The sequence below is a fragment of the Neolamprologus brichardi genome, unplaced genomic scaffold (assembly GCF_056152115.1).
Source record: "Neolamprologus brichardi isolate AB-2024 unplaced genomic scaffold, ASM5615211v1 NODE_ptg000036l+_length_2141236_cov_1, whole genome shotgun sequence".
NCBI classification, from domain to species: domain Eukaryota; kingdom Metazoa; phylum Chordata; class Actinopteri; order Cichliformes; family Cichlidae; genus Neolamprologus; species Neolamprologus brichardi.
In genome coordinates, this window is record NW_028270138.1 from 1,568,216 (window position 1) to 1,592,542 (window position 24,327).

The window sequence follows — 24,327 nt, forward strand, 5'->3', positions numbered from 1 at the left end:
TCATACCGCTCATTAGCCCTGACATTTTGTTTTTCCCATTCTGCAAATTCTGTGTGCCGATCTGGGTCATCCTCGTTGAGATGCTGCAGTAGCTGGAGCTTGTAAGGGTGCCATTTGTGAGTAGCTAATATCCGCCGGGATGTTCGACTAATGCCACTCTCCAGTGACATGCGGCGAGTGCTACGCTGTGGGCTCTTGCTGAATGAAGCTAGGACAGCCACTGATGTTTCTTCATTAGTGACAGTTTTCTTGCGTCCACATTTTGGCAAATCCAACACTGAACCAGTTTCACGAAACTGAGCAAGCATGCTAACTGTAGCATGGGAGATGGTTTCAACGTAACTTTATTCTTTCGTGAGTTATTTACAAGTTTCTCTTTGTTCACAGCCATTGACATGTCGAAGAGGTTAACACGTGAGGAGCGGATTGAAATCATGTTGATATCTTGTGAACGCAGTAACCGGGTCATTGCAGCAGATTTCAATGCAAGACGCCCTACGAGACAACCCCATCAAGATGGGGTTGGCTCCATGGTGGCCATGGTGGCCATTTAGAAGTCGGCCATCTTGGATACAGCTTTTGTTTATTCAATAGGAAGAGGGCCATGTGACACATCAAACTTATTGGTAATGTCACAAGAAAAACAATGGTGTGCTTGGTTTGCCCCCTCACATATACTAATGTGCCACAAACAGGACTTTAATATCACCAACCATTCCCATGTTATTACGGTGTATCCATATAAATGGCCCACCCTGTATATTTCCACCTGTAACTTTCTAACCCTGAGTAACTCAATGGAATGAATGCCCAGGCTCGATTATACCTATGATCTGCTGTGTGATTTACCCAAATGTTAGAATATATAAATGTTAGAAAAGTTAATTTAAAGTGCTTACCAGACAACATATTAGGACTGTTTTATAGCCTTTAAACTGGCTGTTTTATCAGTTTTTATGTACTTTTAAAATAATTTTACTGATTTTTAAAGCATTTCACAGCCTGTTCTGGGATGAATGTCTTACCTACAGCATGAACCAATTCACAGCTGAAGTCTTATAATAAATTATTGCACCATAATTTAATACATAAAATTACTTCACATTTGACTGACTTTCTATTAATTATTCACAGAATGTTTTAGTAGAACTACAAGGCATGATTTATGCTTAATAGGTGTGTATGAATAGCAAAAAGATGTAAAAATATAAAGTGAAATACATAATTGAAAAAGACAAACAATATTACAGAACAGTACCAAATATTAAGTAAGATAGACTGCATACAACATATCTTTGAGGACAAGAGAAATCTTTGTGTCTGCCAATGCTCAGTGTCTGCTAGTGCAGTACAAAATGTAATGTGTTTGATTTTTAATATACATTTTCTTTCTTTCTTTGTTTCTGTTTTTTCTTTTCTTTTTTTGACACGTAGGTGTTCATTACAAGCAGATTTGGAGAAACTGTCAGGGAACTTAGACATCAGCAGCTCCTAAAAATAAAGAGACCCTAGGTATCTCTGTGCTCACATGAATCACTCCTAATACCAGTCCTTTGCTCCTTCAGCTTCAGTTGAGAGTTGAAGAAACCGTTTGAGACTGAAACTCTACTAACTGGTCTAAGCTCTGCATCGTCAAAGGTTTCATGAATTTGGCACAAAGCACCAAAAACAGGTGAGAACACAGTAACAGACTCTAATAGAAGAGCAAAATAGACCCTGGACAGGTAAAAATGTGCCTGAATTATAATTTTAAATAAATATATATGTATAGCTAAAACTGCCGTTCAGATACAACTTGTGTCCAAAGTGTCCACACACACATGCAGATCACACAACTCTATACCACTAAAACATCACAACAGCAGCTCAAAATACAGGTTTTGCACATCCATCCATCCATCTTCATCCGCTTTATCCGGGGCCGGGTCGCGGGGGCAGCAGCCTAAGCAAAGAGGCCCAGACCTCCCTCTCCCCAGCCACCTCCTCCAGCTCATCCGGGGGAACACCAAGGCGTTCCCAGGCCAGCCGAGAGATATAATCTCTCCAGCGTGTCCTGGGTCTGCCCCGGGGCCTCCTCCCAGTGGGACATGCCTGGAACACCTCACCCAGGAGGCGCCCAGGGGGCATCCTTGTCAGATGCCCAAACCACCTCAGCTGGCTCCTTTCGATGTGGAGCAGCAGCGGCTCTACTCTGAGCCCCTCCCGGATGGCCGAACTTCTCACCCTATCTCTAAGGGAGATGCCAGCCACCCTTCGGAGGAAGCTCATTTCCGCCGCTTGTATCTGCGATCTCGTCCTTTCGGTCACTACCCACAGCTCGTGGCCATAGGTGAGGGTAGGGACGTAGATCGACCGGTAAATTGAGAGCTTCGCTTTTACACTCAGCTCCCTCTTCATCACGACGGACCGGTGCAGCGTCTGCATTACTGCAGCTGCAGCCCCAATCCGTCTGTCGATCTCCGGCTCCCTTCTCCCATCACTCGCGAACAAGACCCCGAGATACTTGAACTCCTCCACTTGGGGCAGGACCTCATCCCCGACCCGGAGTGGGCACTCCACCCTTTTCCGGCTGAGAACCATGGCCTCAGATTTGGAGGTGCTGATCCTCATTCCCGCTGCTTCACACTTGGCTGCGAACCGCTCCAGTGCGAGCTGGAGGCCCTCACCCGATGAAGCCAACAGAACCACATCATCCGCAAAGATCAGAGATGAGATCCTGAGGCCACCAAAGCGAAAGCCCTCCGCCACTTTGCTGCGCCTAGAAATCCTGCCCATAAAAATTATGAACAGAACCGGTGACAAAGGGCAGCCCTGGCGGAGCCCATCACCCACCGGGAACGAGTCCGACTTATTGCCGGCAATGCGAACCAAGCTCTTGCAACGGTTGTATAGGGATCGAATGGCCCGTAGCAATGGGCCAGACACCCCATACTCCCGCAACACCTCCCACAGGACACCCCGAGGGACACGGTCGAATGCCTTCTCCAAGTCCACAAAACACATGTAGACTGGTTGGGCAAACTCCCATGCACCCTCAAGTATCCTCGAGAGGGTGAAGAGCTGGTCCAGTGTTCCGCGACCAGGACGAAAACCGCATTGTTCCTCCTGCATCAGAGGTTCGACTAGCGGACGAACTCTCCTTTCCAGCACCCTGGCATAGACTTTCCTGGGGAGGCTGAGGAGTGTGATCCCCCTGTAGTTGGAACACACCCTCCGGTCCCCCTTCTTAAAGATGGGGACCACCACCCCGGTCTGCCAATCCACGGGTACTGCCCCTGATCTCCACGCAACATTGCAGAGGCGTGTCAGCCAGGACAGCCCTACAACGTCCAGAGCCTTCAGGAACTCGGGGCGGACCTCATCAACACCAGGGGCTCTGCCACCAAGGAGTTGTTTAACTGCCTCAGTGACCTCGCCCCCGGAAATTGGCGGGTCATTCCCCTCATCCCCAGACTCTGCTTCCTCCTCGGAAGACGCGTCAGTGGGATTAAGGAGGTCCTCGAAGTATTCCTTCCACCGCCTGACAATTTTCTCAGTCGACGTCAGCAGCGCTCTGCCAGCACTATACACAGTGCAGGTAGAGCACTGCTTTCCCCTCCTGAAACGCCTGACGGTTTGCCAGAACCTCTTCGAGGCAGTCCTAAAGTCTTTTTCCATGGCCTCTCCGAACTCCTCCCACACCCAAGTTTTTGCTTCAGCCACTGCCCGAGCCGCATTCCGCTTGGCCTGTCGATACCTGTCGGCTGCCTCCGGAGTCCCACAGGCTAACCAAGCCCGATAGGACTCCTTCTTCAGCCTGGTGGCTCCCTTCACCTCTGGTGTCCACCATTTGGTTCGGGGATTAACACCACGGCAGGCACCAACCACCTTGCGGCCGCAGCTCAATGCAGCAGCTTCGGCAATGGAGGTGCTGAACATGGTCCATTCGGACTCAATGTCCCCCGCCTCCCTCGGAATGCTGTTGAAGCTCTGCCGGAGGTGTGCGTTGAAGATCTCGCGGACTGGGGCCTCTGCTAGTCGTTCCCAGCACACCCTCACTACGCGTTTAGGTGCACCAGGTCTGTCCAGCGTCCTCCCCCGCCACCTGATCCAACTCACCACCAGGTGGTGATCAGTTGACAGCTCAGCCCCTCTCTTTACCCGAGTGTCCAGAACATATGGTCGCAGGTCGGGTGATACGATTACAAAATCGATCATCGACCTACGGCCTAGAGCGTCCTGGTGCCATGTGCACTTATGGACACTCTTATGTTCGAACAAGGTGTTCGTTATGGCCAAACTGTGATTAGCACAGAAGTCCAATAACAAAGCACCGCTCGGGTTCAGATCAGGGAGGCCGTTCGTCCCAATCACGCCCCTCCAGGTCTCGCTGTCGTTACCCACGTGAGCATTGAAGTCTCCCAGCAGGACAACAGAGTCTCCAGGTGGAGCACCTTCCTGCACCCCCCCCAGGGACTCTAAGAAGGCTGGGTACTCCGAACTGCCACTCGGCGCATAAGCGCAGATGACAGTCAGGACCCGTTCCCCGACCCTAAGGCGCAGGGAACAAACCCTCTCGTCCACCGGGAAAAACCCCAACGTACCGGCAGCAAGCCGAGGGGATATTAGAATACCCACCCCAGCCCGCCGCCTCTCACCAGGGGCAACTCCAGACTGAGACAGAGTCCAGCCCCTCTCCAGGAGACTGGTTCCAGAGCCCAAGCCGTGCATAGAGGTGAGCCCGACTATATCTAGCCGGTACCTCTCAACCTCACGCACTAACTCAGGCTCCTTCCCCACCAGAGAGGTGACATTCCATGTCCCTATTGCCAGTCTTGGCAGCCGGGGGTCAGTCCGCCAGGGCCTCCGCTCCTGGCCGCCACCCGGCACACAATGCACCCGACCCCTATGGCGCCTCCTGCGGGTGGTGGGCCTGCGGGAGGATGGGCCCATGTCTCCTCTTTGGGCTGTGCCCGGCCGGGCCCCATGGACTAAGGCCACCAGACGCTCGCCCTCGGGCACCCTTCCCGGGCCTGGCTCCAGGGCGGGGCCCCGGTAACCCTATCCCGGGCAGGGTAATCTGTTCCCTCTGTGTTTTTTTCATAAGGGTCTTTTGAATCGCTCTTTGTCTGGTCCCTCACCCAGGACCAATTTGCCATGGGAGACCCTACCGGGGGCAAAAGCCCCCAGACAACATAGCCCCTGGGATCCCTGGGACACACAAACCCCTCCACCACGATAAGGTTGCGATTCACTGAGGAGTTTTGCACATCATGAGGAAAAATAAAATATACTCCAGAGAATGATGACAGTTCATGAAACTGATCAAGAACTTAAGATAATAGTGATTGTGATGGAAATTTCTTTTTTTTTTAATGTATTGATCACTTATTTTAACAACATCACTTTGTCACTTAGTTATATACACATAAGATATCACCACACGTGTCTTTATGCTTTATCACATGTGTTCTACACACACACAGTCAGCCATTGTAAATTCATGAAAGATGTTAAACAGATGGTGACACTCCTCTTATCAGGGAGGAGGAAGGATTGGAGAGGTAAATCTGTAGGTGACGGCTGAGTGAAAAACAAAGGTTCCTCTCACTGTTAGGGGCTGTTACTTCCCCACTGTTAGGGAAGGAAAGGGTTCAAGGATGAGCTGAGCTTGGAGGTACAGGGTTACGTGATGTGCTGTGAGATTTTCGTTGTCTCTGAGTTTTGCCACTTCATATATAAGACATGAGCGGGCAGCGGCCATCTTTAGAGACCACTTTGACCAGAGCGCTCTCTCTGTGCTGCAGCATGTGATTAAACCCACTTCGAAAAGGTTATTTGAAATTTCCATAACATGATCAAAGTAGCGCTCACGTGGAGTCACGTTCACTAAACTATTTGTCCTCCTCCATACAGCAACACCTGAAACACCTAAGTGGAAGTTCCTCCCTACACTGTGTTTGAAGCAAAGCACAAAGGAGACGCCTGCTGGAGCAGCTGGAGTCCTACAGACACTCTTCACTACACAAACACCTCCTACAACATCATCCACTCTTTACACTCTGACTGCTGTGTTTGTGGAAACACTCCAACAGACACCGCTTCACATATGAACATAAAAATGTGTGAGAAACAGAGCTGAGCTGACATTAAACATGATGGAGGATTTATTCACAAACACTGAGTCACAACAACATTTACACACTCATTACCTCTGCAGGACGACTCACGCCTGATTTAAAGTCAGCACCTGCATCTTTAGACCGGTCACTATGTGAGGACATACAGCTGGGTTCAGGTCCAGATCCAGCAGGTCTCCCATCGATCCTGTTAGAAGAAAAATGTCATATGCAGCCACAGAAACTGATGAAGACTAGTGTTGGCAGTGTAAGAACAGAGCGCCACCCAGAGGTAAACACAGTCAGAACAGAAAACAATATCAAGCAGTTCATTTAAATCAGAAACCAAACTGACATCAAAGAGTTCATGTTACTAACAGCTCACCTCTCTGCATTAAACGCCTGCTGGTCTTTAAAATCAGTGGGAGGGCTTTTAGACTTGTCACGCTTTCTGGATCCAGGTCCAGTTTCTGGTTCAGATTTAGGTTTATGTTTTCTTCTTCTTCCTCGTTTCTTCCTGTGAATAATGAGGTCAAACTAATATATGATATGGACTCATTACATGTAAAGTATTTCAAGCCTTTACTTTCTATAATTTTGATGATGGTGCCCAGGGCACCAAACAGCCTAGGACCGCCCCTGCCTGTGTACATTCCATGTCTTGTGTCTCTACAGGATTTTGTTAAGTTGTGCGTTCTCCCTGTCTTGTTGTACCTGATTAGTTCCAGCTGTTGTTTAACTGAATTTCTCAGAAGAACCAACTCGAGGGATTAATAAAGTTCTCTCTCTGTTTCTCCTCTTTAGCCTTGTTACAAACACTACAGCTAACAAGTGGATTTTCCTGTTTTAGCTCAGCCAGCAAACAAAGCAGAACCACTTCCTGCTGAAGAGACAAAGAGTGAAAGTTTTTAAATAAACTCATTGCTTCAGCAAAGAGCAGCACAACAGTGAGACAGATTTTTAGCTTGAGGGTTCTTATTCTCCACTAAGTCATTGCTTCTGTCACTACTTAGCTAACTAATCTTTGTCTATTAGCAACCAACCAACTCAAAGAGTTTATGTTACTAACAGCTCACCTCTCTGCAGCAGACACAGGCTGGACTTTAAAATAAATGAGACCACCTTTAGACCGGTCACTCCTTAGGGACACACAGCTGGTTTCAGGTTTATGTTTGCGTTTAGTTCCTCGTTGGTTCCTGTGAATAATGATGGAGCAGTGATGTGCGTGTTGAGCTGTGACACGGAGAAGAATCATCGACAGTTAGAGATGGTCATCTCACCTCTGAGCTTTGGTCTGGCTCTCATGTTCCCCACATAGAGTAGTTTTAGAGGGAGGGACTCCCTCCTCTCTGTCCTCACACTCATCCATGCTGCTCAATTCACATCAGCTCACACACACTTTCTACCTTCACCTGAAGAGGAAAAACAAATCATTCATGTGCACTGTGGGAATAAAGAAAATATGTTATTGCTAAAACATGGCTTGCATTACTGGCATTTTATTAAAACTTTATTAAAGGTGTAGTTGTAGTCATTTTATATACAATGAAGCACACATGATGCATTCACTGACACACACTGATTCACTGTGACTGGAAGCTTCAGTCAGTTCAACACGTGTGAACATTATTTTAAATATTTCAGCTGATCCATTGATCCATTTTCTTATTGAAGAAAATAAGAACAACCCCAGGTTTCTCTTCAGCACTGTAGCCAGGCTCACAAACAGTCAGAGCTCTTTTGAGCCAACCATCCCTTTAACGTTAACTAGTGATGACTTCACGAACTTCTTCACAAATAAAATTTTAATCATTACAGAAAAAATTACCAATAATCATCCCACAGATGTAATATTATCTACAGCTACTCTTAGTACCATTGATGTTAAGTTAGACTCTTTTTCTCCAATCGATCTTTCTGAGTTAACTTCAATAATTACTTCCTCCAAACCATCAACGTGTCTTTTAGACCCCATTCCTACAAAACTGCTCAAAGAAGTCCTGCCATTAATTAATTCTTCAATCTTAAATATGATCAACCTATCTCTAATAACCAGCTATGTACCACAGGCCTTCAAGCTGGCTGCAGTTAAACCTTTACTCAAAAAGCCATCTCTAGACCCAGCAGTCTTAGCTAATTATAGGCCAATCTCCAACCTTCCTTTATATCAAACATCCTTGAAAGAGTAGTTGTCAAAAAGCTAACAGATCATCTGCAGAGGAATGGTTTATTTGAAGAGTTTCAGTCAGGTTTCAGAGTTCATCACAGCACAGAAACAGCTTTAGTGAAGGTTACAAATGATCTTCTTATGGCCTCTGACAGTGGACTCATCTCTGTGCTTGTCCTTCTTGACCTCAGTGCAGCATTCGATACTGTTGACCATAATATCCTGTTAGAGTGATTAGAACATGCTGTAGGTATTACAGGTATTGCACTGCAGTGGTTTGTATCATATCTATCTAATAGACTCCAATTTGTGCATGTAAATGGAGAGTCAAAAGAGCTTGCAAAGAAAAGCGTCTGGACTTCTTTAAGTTACTTGAAGACGTTTCACCTCTCATCCGAGAGGCTTCTTCAGTTCTAAGGTCAAATTGTTTCGGGAAACTCTGGCTGATTGGGACCCACACCCAGATCCACACCTTGGCTCAGGCGATTAGAGGATCATCAGGGGGTCCTTTTGTCCCTCTGTGGGGGGACACTCCCACTAGGTTTATATCTGGGACTCTCCACCATTTGACCTTAGAACTGAAGAAGCCTCTCGGATGAGAGGTGAAACGTCTTCAAGTAACTTAAAGAAGTCCAGATGCTTTTCTTTGCAAGCTCCTTTGACTACGATGACCTGGATGACTGAGAACCTTCACAGATATAAATGGAGAGTCCTTTTCACACACTGAGGTTAATTATGGAGTTCCACAGGGTTCAGTGCTAGGACCAATTCTGTTTACATTATACATGCTTCCCCTAGGCAGCATCATTAGAAGACATAGCATACATTTTCACTGCTATGCAGATGACACCCAACTCTATCTGTCCATGAAGCCAGATAACACACACAAATTTGTTAAACTGCAGGAATGTCACACACACACACACACACACACACCTAAGCCTTAGGCTGCTGCCCCCGCGACCCGGCCCCGGATAAAGCGGATGAAGATGGATGGACGGATGGATGGATGGATGCAGGAATGTCTTAAAGACATAAAGACCTGGATGGCCACTAACTTTCTGCTTCTTAACTCAGATCCAACTGAGGTTATTGTACTCGGCACTGAAAAGCTTAGAAATATGGTCTCTAAGCAGATTCTTCCTCTGGATGGCATTACCTTGGCCTCCAATAACACTGTGAGGAACCTTGGAGTCATTTTTGACCAGGATATGTCCTTCAATGCACATATTAAACAAATATGTAAGACTGTGTTCTTCCATTTGTGCAACATCTCTAAAATTAGAAATATCCTGTCTCAGAGTGACGCTGAAAAACTAGTTCATGCAGTTATTACTTCCAGGCTGGACGACTGTAATTCATTATTATCAGGATGTCCAAAAAACTCACTGAAAAGCCTTCAGCTAATCCAAAATGCTGCAGCAAGAGTCCTGACAGGGACTAGAAAGAGAGAGCAGATTTCTCCTGTTTTGGCTTCCTGTTAAATCCAGAATTGAATTCAAAATCCTGCTCCTCACATTCAAGGTCTTAAATAATCAGGCCCCATCTTATCTTAATGACGTTGTAGTACCATATCACCCTATTAGAGCACTTGGCTCTCGCTCTGCAGGCCTACTTGTTGTTCCTAGAGTATTTAAAAGTAGAATGGGAGGCAGAGCCTTCAGTTTTCAGGCCCCTCTTCTGTGGAACCAGCTTCCAGTTTGGATTCAGGAGACAGACACTATCTCTACTTTTAAGATTAGGCTTCAAACTTTCCTTTTTACTGAAGCATATAGTTAGGGCTGGACCAGGTCACCCTGAATCCTCCCTTAGTTATGCTGCAATAGACGTAGGCTGCCGGGGATTCCCATGATCCACTGGGAGTTTCTTCTTCACTCACTATGTATTAACAGACCTCTCTGCATTGAATCATATCTGTTATTAACCTCTGTCTCTCTTCCACAGCATGTCTTTTATCCTGTCTTCCTTCTCTCACCCCAACCGGTCGCAGCAGATGGCCCCGCCCCTCCCTGAGCCTGGTTCTGCCGGAAGTTTCTTCCTGTTAAAAGGGAGTTTTTCCTTCCCACTGCCACCAAAGTGCTGCTCATAGGGGGTCATATGATTGTTGGGTTTTTCTCTGTACCTATGAAGCGCCTTGAGGCGTCTTTTTCTGTGATTTGGCGCTATATAAATAAAACTGAATTGAATTGAAATCTAATTGAATCCATGATTCAAAGAGGATCAGCAGAGTTTAAAGCTTCACGCTAATTATTCCTGCTGAGTTTGCAGAGAACTGCACACACACTGATTTACTGCTTACTGCTTACACTGAACCTGCTTCTTCCATGCTTCATCTCATTGTCAGCTGGATGCAGTCAGACAGCAGTGTGAGGCAGGAGAAGCTGCCATCAGCTGCTCTACTTCTGAGGAATAGCTGGAAGATGAAATGACCAAGATTTTTCATTAATCAGATATTAGAAGAAAACAACCTCACCGATGGATTTTTACCCGCTTCTGTGTCTAAGGGTTAATGGAGAGACGATGGTTTTGTTCCCGGAAATATAAACACACAGTTTGTTGTGTGAAGAAATCAAACATGAGCTGAACAAACAGTAAAGTTCCTAAAGACAAACTGTTAAAGGAGGAAACAAAGCAAACTTACAGTTTCTTCACACACCAACAACAAGCTCCACTCCACACCTGAACACTAAACACAGACACACAGGTGAGCTGCTTCCTGGAAGGACGCAGCAGGACAGGTGGGAGGGGCTGAGCAGGAGAAATCGAGTTCATTTAACTGGACACTGGAACTTTTCTCTGCTTTCTTCCTCTTTCATTTACATTAAATTTGCATTTGATGTCCCTGTGTTCAGATGTGACTGACTTCTTCTTTTTCACTATCCTGTTGAATGTTCATCTCTACTACAGACCTGTTTGTCAAACACACGATAACATCTTTACTCATTTGACTTTTAGACCTCAGAGATTATTTTTCTGCTCACACATAAAAACAGGAAAATTTGAACAGATAGTGTGATGAACAGAAGTCACTTTCACTTCTTTACAAGCTGATGTTAAACACAAGAGTGTTAAGGACAAAAGAAATATTTTTAATGTGTATCTGCTCATTAGATTGTTTTATGTACTTTAATAATCAAGGCTTGTAGAGCAAGGCCACTTTTGACTCACAAACTAAGTGCTCAGCCAGACTGAAAAAAAGGAAGTTTTAGTGCACAGGCATATTAATAGATAAGACACAGAAAAAAAGAACTTTCCATATAAGCAATATTTGAGACTGTGTGACGTGTAAAGTACCAAAATAACACCTCTATGAAGCACAGTTTATGATTCTAATGTTAGAGCTCTTGCAACTGGCATTTGAGCTGTGCAGAGGTCTCTCTCTTCCGGAAGATGATTGAATAAAAAGAAATATCAATATTTCAACACACTATGAGTCGGTTTTCTCTGTTCTGTCATGGGGACAAAAGAATCGGGGTTTAATACTGTCAACTCACAATCGACACAAACACAGTGAACACCAGTGTTGGGACTAACGCGTTATTAAGTAACGCGTTACAGTAACTACGTTATTATTGTGGTAACAAGCACGGTAACTAGTTATTATGCCAAAACCAGGAACGCGTTACTCGTTACTGGGATTAAGATAGGGTCGTTACTCATTACTTCGTGTGGTGGCATTGCGGAGCTTCCACAGATTCAATAACATTAGCAAGTGGTGGAGGCCAGCGGGTGGATGAAGGAAAAGGGAGGCAAGAGAGACCCGAAGCGGCCGCTGGTCCGAGTGTCAGGTGAACTGAACTTCAGGTAAGAAGTTATGACCTGCAGTCTATCTGTGTCAGATATGAACAAAGTTTAGGTGGAGTTTATTTTCGTTATGCTGACTTTTTCGTACTGCGTACTAGCTAGCATGACGGAGTTTCTATACAGCTGGGTGGGTGCTATGTTACTTATGTTGAACTTTATTTTGTGCATAAGGTTAATTATTAGAGTTGCCAACCGTCCCGTAAAAAACAGAATCGTCTCGAATTCAGAGAAAATATTACTCGTTTCATATTGAGGCGAAAAGGAACAGTTTATCCCGGACTTCAGCTAGAATGAAAAAGACACAAAGCTGGAGTTATTCTGTGTTTGCTGCACAGCTGCCTCTTCTTCTCTCATTCTCTCCCCCTCCCTCTCCTGTTTCTACTTCAATCATGAAACTGATCAATGATCAGCTGATCGGCTTTTCTATCTTGTTTATTTATCGCCCACTTTGCGCCAGAAAGAGGAAACCAGCGGATGTCGCGCTAAACAACAGCAGCACGTTTAAGCTTGATCAGCTGTTATTAGAATATATTTAACCCTGGAGAACCCATGGGGTCAAATTTGACCCCATAGTTTCCCTAGAAAACCAATGGGGTTGGCTCTGACCCCATTGGAACAGGTGATGGAGAAACAGGTTTACCTTTTAGGTGATATGGATGAGTTGAAGGAAGGTTATGAACTGTTTCTGAGAAATAACACCAGGATCCTTTTCTATGTAGCTGACAGCTGGTAACTGTGCAGGGGCGGGTCTAGCAAAGTTTTGCCAGGGGGGCAGGTAGGGCATTAACAGGGAGAGGGGGAAACAAAGAAATACTTTTCTTTCTTATTCTCATTTAAAATGTCTCGCTTTTAAAAAATAATTATCTGAATCTTACAACAAACGATTGATAGATTGATACATATATACCATCAGAACAGTGAACATCACTGTCACAACAGAGTTTATTTTCATTCAAAGGCTTTATGATTTTTCCTATAATGGTGAGCCAGTCTCTAGTCAAAATGCCCGGGCTGATTTTTTGTCCCAGTCCAGCCCTGTATGCAGCTCATCTACCGTCTGGTGTTGCCTACATCTTCCTATTCAGAAGGCAGAATTTCCGAGTTCTGAGTACAATCGAAAGCACCACAACTGCAGTTTTTGTGTTGGATGTAAAAAGCAGGCTAGAATCATGCAGCGGTCAATGACGGTCCAGGCGTGGGATTTCTCTTGTGGAAATGTGCACATTATTTTTTCCTTTCTATTGGTAGGTGGCACAATGCACTTGTGGCAAGTAAGCAAGCTAGAAGACTGGCAATCTTGCTTGGTATCCAATTACGGAAGCAACACATTAACAAGAGAAGTCTGAGTAAAACCAAAGTTACTTTCCCTAGTAACTAGTTACTTTGAAAGTAACGAGTAACTTGAAGTAACTGAGTTACTTTTGATAGAAGTAACTAGTAATGTAACTAAGTTACTAATTTAAAGTAACTTACCCAACACTGGTGAACACAAACCTCCAGCTGTCTGACAACAATAGGAAGGTGACACATGTGAGGAAGGTTCAGTCATATCCTGATCATCCAGACAGATTTGATGTTTGTTATCAGCTGCTGTGTAGAAATGGTGTGACTGGTCGCTGTTACTGGGAGGTCGAGTGGAGAGGAGACGTTTCTATATCAGTGAGTTACAGAAGCATCAGAAGGAAAGGAGGCAGTGACTGTGGGTTTGGACTCAATGATCAGTCCTGGACTCTGTACTGCTCTGATGATGGTTACTGTGCTATATACAATAACAGAGAAATATCCAGCTCCTCCTCCTCTGTCTCTAACAGAGCAGCAGTGTATGTGGACTGTCCTGCTGGCACTCTGTCCTTCTACAGAGTCTCCTCTGACTCTCTGATCCACCTCCACACCTTCAACACCACATTCACTCAAACTCTTTATCCTGGGTTTTATGTTTTTCGTGGTGCCTCAGTGTCTCTGTGCTGAGTGGAGTGTAAAGAGTGTCCTCCTGTTAGAGAAATGCTCTGAATATGGTATATGGTATCAATTCCGGCGTCACTTCAATTTAGTCTCTGCTTCTGCTCTGACCCCAATCTGCAACAACCACCTCTTCCCCCCGTCCCTGGTGGACTCCTCCTTCCGTATATGGGCAAGAAAAGGTAAAAATGTTTTTATGACTTCTTCAAAGATAACATTTTTCTCAACTTTAGTGACCTTTGTTCTTTGTATGATTTGCCCTCGTATCATTTGTTCCGCTACTTTCAAATAAGACACTGTGCATCTAAGCCTTGGTGGGAAGACTTATTCCAGTTGAAGCCTCACAGTAAAGCTCTAATATCAGAAATATATACTTTAATTATGGCATCGGGCAATTACTCAACCAAGAAAATGGCCTCGAGTTGGGAAAAGGAACTGGGTCTTCAGTTTTTTGAAGGTTACTGGGACAAAGTAATCGACAGAATTCATTCCTCAGCCTCATGTGCAAGACTCTCCCTTATTCAGTTTAAGACGGTATACAGAATACACTTCTCAAGATCTAGACTATCTAAAATATACCCCAGCATTCCTGACCTGTGCAACAGATGCAACACCTCCCCCTGTGATTTAACTCATATGTTTTTTGCCTGCCTGTCACTTCAATTATACTGGACTTTTTACTCTGAAGTGCTCTCTCATGTTTTGAGCGTTACTCTCAAACCATGTCCACTAGTTGCCATTTTTGGTGTTTCTGAGGACGCCACCATGAACCTTAGTCGTAAGCAACTGGATATTATCGCTTTCACTTCACTGCTGGCACGACGTTGAATTTTGCTGTCTTGGAAAGCTCCTCACCCTCCAGCCCGATCACGTTGGCTGGAAGATGTTATGTTCTTTTTAAAAATGGAGAAAATAAAATTCAGACTCAGAGGAAATGTTAATAAGTTCTCACAGATGTGGCAGCCTTTTATCATTTACTTTAACTCATTGAAAACTCTTACAACAGACTAAACTTTTGTACCATGGGGTTTTTTGTTTTTGTTGTTGTTGTTTTCTGTGCGTGGGTTGTTGTTTGTTGTTTTTCTTCCTTTCCTCCTTTTTTTTTCCTTTTCTTTTTTCTGTTTTATTGTTGTCATCCAAATTTTAATGGCCTAATCTGTTTTGATATATGTCTTTATATCGGTTGGTACTTGCTGTTTTAGGCCTGTTATGTCCAATTACATGTGCAAAACTTTATAAATAAAGAGGGGGAAAAAAGGGAAAAGAAAAAAAAATAAAGAAACACTCTGACTGTTGAACAGATAGTTCAGTCTGTACATTTTCAACAAGTCTGAGCTCATTAAAATGAATCCAAATGTTTGATTTCTCATTCTTAATGGGATGTTTCCGTCATGGCTGAATAAGTGGACATCCAATAGTACTCAGTGTATCAAATATGAAAGGCATTCAGCATCTCTCATGTTTCTGTCATTCTCTAAAAACAGCTGCTTTTAAAACTGATCCAGTCAAAGAAACATGAACTTCGATATTGATCAGATCGATACGTACAGCTCTGATGTCACTATCATCTGCTTGAACTCTTCATTGATGGTGATTTGTGGCCCTCTCCTGGTGAGAAGATGAACTGCATGATGTCAGTTTAATGAGCACAGATGACATGAAATCTGCTTTTTCTAATTGTTCAGGGTCCTGCTCCAGGAAATAGCTTAAACAAACTCTGGCTTTCAAAATAAGGCCCTAGTCTGAGTCTTGTGAGATTATTATATTATCTTATGCCATGTTATACCCCTAATTCAGTGCTTCCCAAACTTTTTTTTGCTAGGCCCCCCTTTGTTTTACAAGAAAAATGTTGCCGCCCCCCCGCGCGCACGCACGCGCACACATCCTTCAAGCACACACACTCATATTTTTGTTTTCAAACTCCATTGCCGTTTATTTCACACCTCAAACATTTACTAAACGATTTAGCAAATACAAGTAAACTGCAAAAAAGTTACAGGTAGTAATAAAATACAATACTACTCTTTTACGCTACGTCCACACCTACACGGGTATTTTTGAAAACGCAGCTGCTTCTATGCGTTTGGGCCTTTCGTCCACACGTAAACGGCGTTTCACCGAAAACTGAGATTTTTAAAGCTCCTTTTTTGGGTTTATGTGTGGACGAGGAATACACGCAACGTCAAAGGCATGTGCGTTTTTCACATCACGCTGTGCGCCACGTTATTGTCTATATGAGACGAATTGCAGAATGGCAGATAGAGACAAAATACTGTTACTGTTAATCTGACTATCTGCAGGTTTTACACGCTTACATATACACACGCAGTTACTGTTCCTCCATTTGTGATTATTTTATGTGTAGGTGGGTTTTTTTGAGAAATGTAATAATATTCAACATTGCTATCAATACATTTCTCCAAAAATGTTTCTCTGTGCAAAATGGGTTCAAAAACATAAACAGCTGTGGGATCCTGTTTGTCCGTGATTTAAACCGGGGAACAAATCGTGGCAGGATCAGCCTGATGTTATTTGTATCCCACTGTAACTTTACTGTATAAAGAGCTAAAATCTCCAACATGTCAGGAGTAGTTAGTCATTACAAAAAGTGTTTGTGAACTAAAAATCAAGAATGTGGGATCCTGTTTGTCCGTGATTTGGAGAGCCCAGCGCTGCTCCTGACGCAGGGGAAACCAATCCTGCAGGGAGACCTACCTCGGCACTTGTGCAGGTGAAACCAAAAGTAAGATTTGCTTCACCATATTTTCTAGTCTTTGGCTTAAAATGAAGTTGGTTTGGAAACATATTCAGCGATGCTTCATCTCCTGCTTTGCATTTGTGTGGGCGCCCCGTCAAAAACCTGTCCATTATGCTAGCAGTGTCGAAGCCTTCTTTTTTTTTTTTTCCTCTTTTCATCCCGCGCCCCCCCTGAAATGGCTCTGCGCCCCCCCTAGGGGGCGGGCTCCACTTTTTGTGAATCTCTGCCCTAATTAAAGATTGTGAAATCATTATGTAGTTTTAGTTTGCATTATTCTCCTGACTTAGAAGAATAACTCCTGACTAATAGCGATAACTATTACATTTGTTAAACTGATTTGTATTACATTAGACTGCTGATTTATTGTGAATGAATGATATTGTTTCATGATGCATTATACTGCTGAGTTATGAAGAGAATATTGTGTGCAGAGAGTCAGGGCCTTGTTTTTCTGATAGTAGAGAGGACAGAGCACATTCCACAGGAGCTTCACCCCAACCTTTGTTGGAAGCAGAAAAACAGGGAGCCAAGGCCATAACTCAGGCTCACTGAGAGTTAGAAAGTATGTCGATGTTTAGGTTTTATGACTAGGTGCAGGGGGGCCACCAGAGGCTATAAGAGTTTGAGTAACCCTCCACCATTTTGAGATTTTGCTGTGACCCTCTTCATGCATGTCTCCCCATCTGGATGGTTTGTGCTCATAAAGTGTTGAATTGTATGGAATAAAATAATTGTTGATTGAGCATTTATACACCGAGTAGATTCAATAATTCAATAGATTCAATGATGTTGTTGCTACAGAGACATGTTAGCATCTTTATTGTAGTAAAGTCTTGTAATGTGAAGATAGAAACAAGGCAGAAAACAGCTCCATGATCTGATCTTAATGATGTTGTTTTTATTTCTGTCTTTCAGAACTGGATTGGAAACTATCAAAGGTCTAAAAACAGCCTCAACCCTCCCAAAGAGCAAACTTTACACACGTCATCTTTCAGCTACAATCTTTGTTGCAGGGATCTTCTGCCAAACAAGGCTGAGAGAAGATTTCTTACAGCTGTCATGTTGATGCTGTTTCAATCTTTGGGCAAACACACTCATATATTAGGGCTGATATCAGGGCTGCACAAGTTCTTTGTGTTTGTGATCATGAATAATAGAAGTGTGCCTGTTGAAGATCATGTTTGCTACATTATTATATGTCCTGTTATTGTTCTGTATTATATTCAGCTTTCAGCATCCTTTCCCAGCCCCCTGTTACACCATCCATACAAAGCCAATCTGACTGTGAGCCAATGTGTTTGATAGTTTGTGTTGGATCAATAGATTTGACAGACTTGGTTCATCCAGAGGGAAACAGTCCAAATTCAGATCTAATGAAATGATGGAGGCTGTTTCCTACCACGGTGCTAATGTGTAACGAGGCTCATGGTCTCCAGCAGACAAGCGCCTGGAATGAGGTGAGCTGAGTGTTGCTTTGGTGGGTCTATGCCCACGTCATGCCATCAGGATTCATATTGGCACTAGTTCATATCTCTGTTCTTTAGCCTTCATCACAAAGCTGTGAAGGAAAAACAATCCAAACATCTAACAGGATTTGATGGATGCAAAGTCCACTGAGCTCTTTGTCATTTACAAACTTGTCCAACCAACAAGAGCACAGATGAAAAACACAGTGACAGTTAAAGGATTTTGCCATATATGAGCATAGATTACTTTCATATAGATTTTCAATGCAGGCTTTTGGTGAGCCGCTGGGTTCTGTCTAATAATCATCTCAGCATTTTACAATAGAATAGCTCTTTATTAGCTCTTCATTTATTGTTATTGGACATGAAACAAGGAAGCTGTGTTTCTCATTGGATGTTAGTTTCATGTTCATCAGGATCATTTTCTAAAGAGCTGATATTTAGACCATTTACTGCACTGGCTGCACATCCTGTCTACATTTCTCTGTATGTGCTGTGTTTGTCTTTGCCTATTTCTCCATATTGACACAAACAGTGAACAGCAGTAGATCTACTCTTCATCTGTTTTAGGCCCAGTGAAAGATATGAAGCAGAAATGGTGTCATTAGGAGAAGAAGAAGAAGTCCGGCGAGGAGGCAGCAGCTCTTAAAGATGAAACACAGCAACTTAGCCCTGAGCTCAGAGAGCTTCACATGAAAAAGCTCCTCAAGCAGATCATGTCAGAGGTTTGTCATCAACAGGAGGAACTGTTAATATCATAGGATGAAGGATGCTTGTCAGCTGGATGAAGAAGGTTATTTAATGGCAAACGTTCACATTGAAGTCAAATTGTTGTCGTGTTGAACAGATTCATGTACTGATCGTCTCCAGAATGTTAGAAGAGCTTCAATGAATCATTAGAAACAACTTACAGCTGCACAGTTGTGTCAAACCAATCTTTGTGTCATTGTGGGATTGTTGTGTTTCTACATGTGACACACGTCTAAAACATGCACACAATCTGAACACAAACAGGGACTCATTTGTTACCACAGCCAGATGCTGAGAGCCATTTCCTTGTAGTGCTGTGTCTATATATATGAACCATTAGATGTTATTGGAATGATTGTCAGCTTTGATAGTTTCATGTGTGTTCAGCTGGACGGCTGTTTGATCCTCGACATGTTTAAAGGTGTCCAGTCCTGAGACACTGGGGGTGGAAACAGCTGTGATGTCATTGGACTGTCACAAAGACAGAAGTGCATGAAGTGAGCAGCCAAGGAGCCGCTGATGTTTTGGATTCAACAGCATTTGAAAGGTTGACACAGACACATTTGCACATAGAAAGCTGAATTTGTCATATGCCACAGTGAACTCACTGTTCAGTGTTTTTCAGGAAGCTTCTTAACTGCCTCTGCTGCCAAACAAGCAGCTGATGTCCTTGAGAAGAAGCTGAAGAAGTCTTCAACAACAAATACAGGAAGTGGACTTTAAAATACTAGATTCACTTTAGACTCACACAAGAAATGACTCAACTAGCTGTGTTTGATTGACTCCTTTGACTATATGAAAGGTCAGTGTGTGTCTGTACACAGACTGTTGTGTTGGACTATTATTCATTTGTGTGCTGAATGTTTTCAAATGTCTGCATCTCAGTGTAGATGAGGCTGGGGGTCATGGGAGGCCACCATAGCAGTCTCTTCAAAATCATGACATCATCATAAATGCTGCTGGACTGTCTGATGGGCTGACGGTGAAAAAGCCGTCGGGAAGGAAACTGAAGACATTTCAGAGGCTGCAGGCAGATTTCTTTGATTTGGGGCCTTTTTCAGCTTTATTGGACAGAGCAGTGAAGATAAGTGACAGCAAAGCAGAGGGAGAGAGAAAGGGGACGTGACCCGGATCACCTGCACCAGGGTAAACCTCCGCCTGCCCCACTCCTGCTTTACAGGTGAAAATAGAGCAACAGGACTGCTAGTCTTTGACTTTATTTATTTTCTGCTGTGTTTTACTTGCATCTATTTGAAAGACTGAGTGTAAACATAAAAATATATATATATTTTATGTGCTGGAATGTGCAGAAAATAGGTTTAAGACAAATTTATTCCAGTCAGAGAATGTTGCATATAATTAAATTTTTGCTTGATGCATAAAGTTAAAAGATTAAAACTAATAAAACAAGTTTTAAAAAGAGACTTTTCCATTTGATTACATTTTGTATGATGGATTGTAGAAAAAGTAGAATTGGGCTGAAAGATCTATCGCTTTATCACCTATTCAGGTTGTAAATCGTGTTTTTAAAAAGTAACTAAGTAACTAAGTAACTAAGTAATTAATTACTTTTTAAGATAAGTAATCAGTAAAGTAACGGGATTACTTTTTTGGGGAAGTATTCAGTAATTAGTTACTGATTACTTTTTTCAAGTAACTTGACCAACACTGTATATCAGGACAGAACATCATTTCATCTCAAATGAAAACAGCTTTATTTGGAATAATCAGCACTATCAACTGGTTTGGGATCTCCACCAGTTTCATGTCTTTACAGCTTCTCCAACAAAGTTCCTGTAAAATCAGCATTTTTGTCTTTATTGGTTTTATAGTGATTGATTATTCAGTCCCAATCTGCTGTCATCTAAAGAACAAAATGATGTTTCTATGAGTCAAAAAGCTCCAGATGTTGTTCACAAAGAAAACAAAGATTAGGAACTTAAACACAAAGTGTTTGGAGCCAAAATGTTAGCAAGCTGCTCTTTTTGAAATGGCAGAGGTACAGTGGTGCCTAACAGAACACTGTGGAAGGCAAACATGTTATTGTTGGATGAAACTTCATGAATCCTTTGTAGATTTGAGCTTTTGGAGCCTTTCTTTTCTCTTCAGGTGTACAGATGCTGAGGAGGCAGGTGAAGCAGGTGGAGCTGTTGTAATGCTGGCAGAGGGTGTGTCTTAGTAACTCTGTGAGGTAGAACTGGATCCAACATTGTGGATGTGTTGATGTTGGAGCCATTAAGATTCTCTGGCCACACTGTAGGATTTCCCTTTGATTCACTGCGGGGGCATTTTGGAGTCTGTCAATGAAACTCTTTATATTTGTGTTTGACAACAGTTTAGAGAAACAGAGAAATGTGTCATGCTTTTGTTCGGCCTCCACAAATATACACATTTGTTCATTGGTTGGACTTTTTGTAAGGAGACACATTGAAAACCATGTTAATAAGATCTTGTTGTTTCCTGTGGATCCGACACAGAGAGTGGACTTCAGACAGAAACCGTGGAAGAGATTTTAGAGGCCGTGTGTGGCAACAGGAAGTTTCTGTATGTTTGCTGATCTTACATGTGGAAAGCAACACGTGATGTTTGTGAAGTTCTACAATGATCATTGTTCTCACAGCATTTTGAGTGGGAACAGTTCAAACTGAGAGTAGTGGGAGTTATTTACTGATTGAAACAAGCTGAATGTTTCTGTGACTATGACGATCAGCAGCAGCAGCTCAGCTGATCAATGAATTGACATCTATCAGTCATTTCATGAGATGAAGTCATCAGCAGATGACTTCATCTCTAACTGTTCTAACTGTGTGATAAATGTCAGAACGTCAGGGCTCTGCTTTAGTCACTACTTGATGATCATTGGCTCATTGTTGAATCCAGTGACCCAGTCTGACCTCTGACCCTTTGCTGCAGGTCTTCTGTGTTATCTCCACTTTCATGTCTGATCTTCTGCTGTATCGTCCAAAATAAACATCTGAATCATTTCCAACACTTCAGCAGATCTTTAGTTTGGGCAGTACAGTACAAAATAACACATATTGTACTACAGTGGCTTGCATAAGTATTCGTATATACTTTTCCACATTTTGTCACATTACAGCCACAAACATGAATCAATTTCATTGGAATTCCACGTGAAAGACCAACACAAAGTGGTGCACACGTGAGAAGTGGAACGAAAATCATACATGATTCCAAACATTTTTTAAAAATAAATAACTGAAAAGTGGGGTGTGTGTAATTATTCAGCCCCTGAGTCAATACTTTGTAGAACCACCTTTTGCTGCAATTACAGCTGCCAGTCTTTTAGGGTCTGTCTCTACCAGCTTTGCACATCTACAGACTGAAATCTTTGCACATTCTTCTTTGCAAAACATCTCCAGCTCAGTCAGATTAGATGGACAGCGTTTGTGAACAGCAGTTTTCAGATCTTGCCACAGATTCTTGAATGGATTTAGATCTGGACTTTGACTGGGCCGTTCTAACACATGGATATGTTTGGTTTTAAACCATTCCATTGTTGCCCTGGCTTTATGTTTAGGGTCGTTGTCCTCCTGGAAGCTGAACCTCCGCCCCAGTCTCAAGTCTTTTGCAGACTCCAAGAGGTTTTCTTCCAGGATTGCCCTGTATGTGGCTCCATCCATCTTCCCATCAACTCTGACCAGCTTCCCCGTCCCTGCTGATGAGAAGCACCCCCAGAGCATGATGCTGCCACCACCATATCTGACAGTGGGGATGGTGTGTTCAGAGTGATGTGCAGTGTTAGTTTTCCGCCACACATAGCGTTTTGCATTTTGGCCCAAAAGTTTCTTCTTCCTTCTTCCACATGTTTACTGTGTCCCCCACATGTTTGCTGTGTCCCCCACATGTTTACTGCGTCCCCCACATGTTTACTGTGTCCCCCACATGTTTGCTGTGTCCCCCACATGGCTTGTGGCGAACCGCAAACGGGGCGTCTTATGGTTTTCTGTTAACAATGGCTTTCTTCTTGCCACTCTTCCATAAAGGCCAACTTTGTGCAGTGCACAACTAATAGTTGTCCTGTGGACAGATTCCCCCACCTGAGCTGTAGATCTCTGCAGCTCGTCCAGAGTCACCATGGGCCTCTTGGCTGATTTCTGATCAGCGCTCTCCTTGTTCGGCCTGTGAGTTTAGGTGACCCACTAATAGAACTGTTTTATCAGGGTTTGATGCAGCGTCACCAAAAATGTCACATTTAATCAGACCACATTTACATTACAAGCCCACTACTATGGAACGCCAGGACTGCCCTAAAGAATTAATTAAATACACCATTAAATAATTAATTAAATGTGTCAATAATTAATTAATTACATGTCTCATAAATATTTATGTAATTAATTATTTCTGATTTTAATTCATTATTGCCACATTTAATTAATTATTTAATGGTGTATTTAATTAATTCATTATGGCAGTCCTGGCATTCCATACACTACAACCATTATCAACGTTTTAAATTACATTATACATCTTCACTGATTTAAAGCTCCACTATTTTAACCTGATTCATTTTAACACCTTAACAGTTCATTCATCAAATCAAACAAGATATCTGACCCTCAGAAAATGTACCAACAAATAATTTTGCAATAAAATATTTATTTTTCAACTTTTATTAATGAAATTAAACAAGTGTATTTAACAGTGAAACCAGAATGGAAGCTGCTCATATATAGTCCAACCCAGGATAAAAGGAAGTTGAGTAGAGCAGCATCATCAGAGTGTCAGCTCTCTGAACACGGTGCAACATCGCCATCTGCAGGACTAAACTAGTTTTTCATCGTACTGCTGCTCTGCCCTGTGATGTCTGAAGTTTATCTGGCTTAGACGTTTAGGTTAAAGGTTCTTTGCTGTCCCTGCATCCACCTGTGCTGCTCATCTGTACATGCAAGCCCTGTGTTTCCACTGATCACTGATTTGTAACAAACATTAATAGTTTTTCTCACTGTCAATTCTCAAGATTTAACATCACGAGGAAATTTACACTAACAAAAGCACTGCAGTGTCTGTTTATATCAGTGTGCCGGTGTCCTGCATGTTACAGATATGACCCTGGCTCAACACACCTGAATCACATCTAAACCACTGAAATAAAAACACTGGCAAGATCACCCACATTTTCAATTTCATATTAACAGTCAGTTGCTTTTTGATGCAGAAATATACACACAGTCTAATTTTTTTCAAAGTAGTGTGTGTGTGTGTGTGTGTGTGTACTACCCTGTGTCACATCTTCCTATAACTGTATTCTTTTTCCTGCCTTGTAAATTTGCCCTCAATGTAGTCTTTTATTTTTTTAAT

At 43.0% G+C, this 24,327-nt stretch overlaps 1 protein-coding gene across 1 annotated transcript in view; it reads left to right on the plus strand.

The window, feature by feature from the left end:
• LOC148094557 (protein NLRC3-like) overlaps nt 1–24,327 on the plus strand; it is a 278,774-nt gene that overhangs the window by 207,455 nt on the left and 46,992 nt on the right. The gene's annotated exons all lie outside the window — the stretch shown is intronic.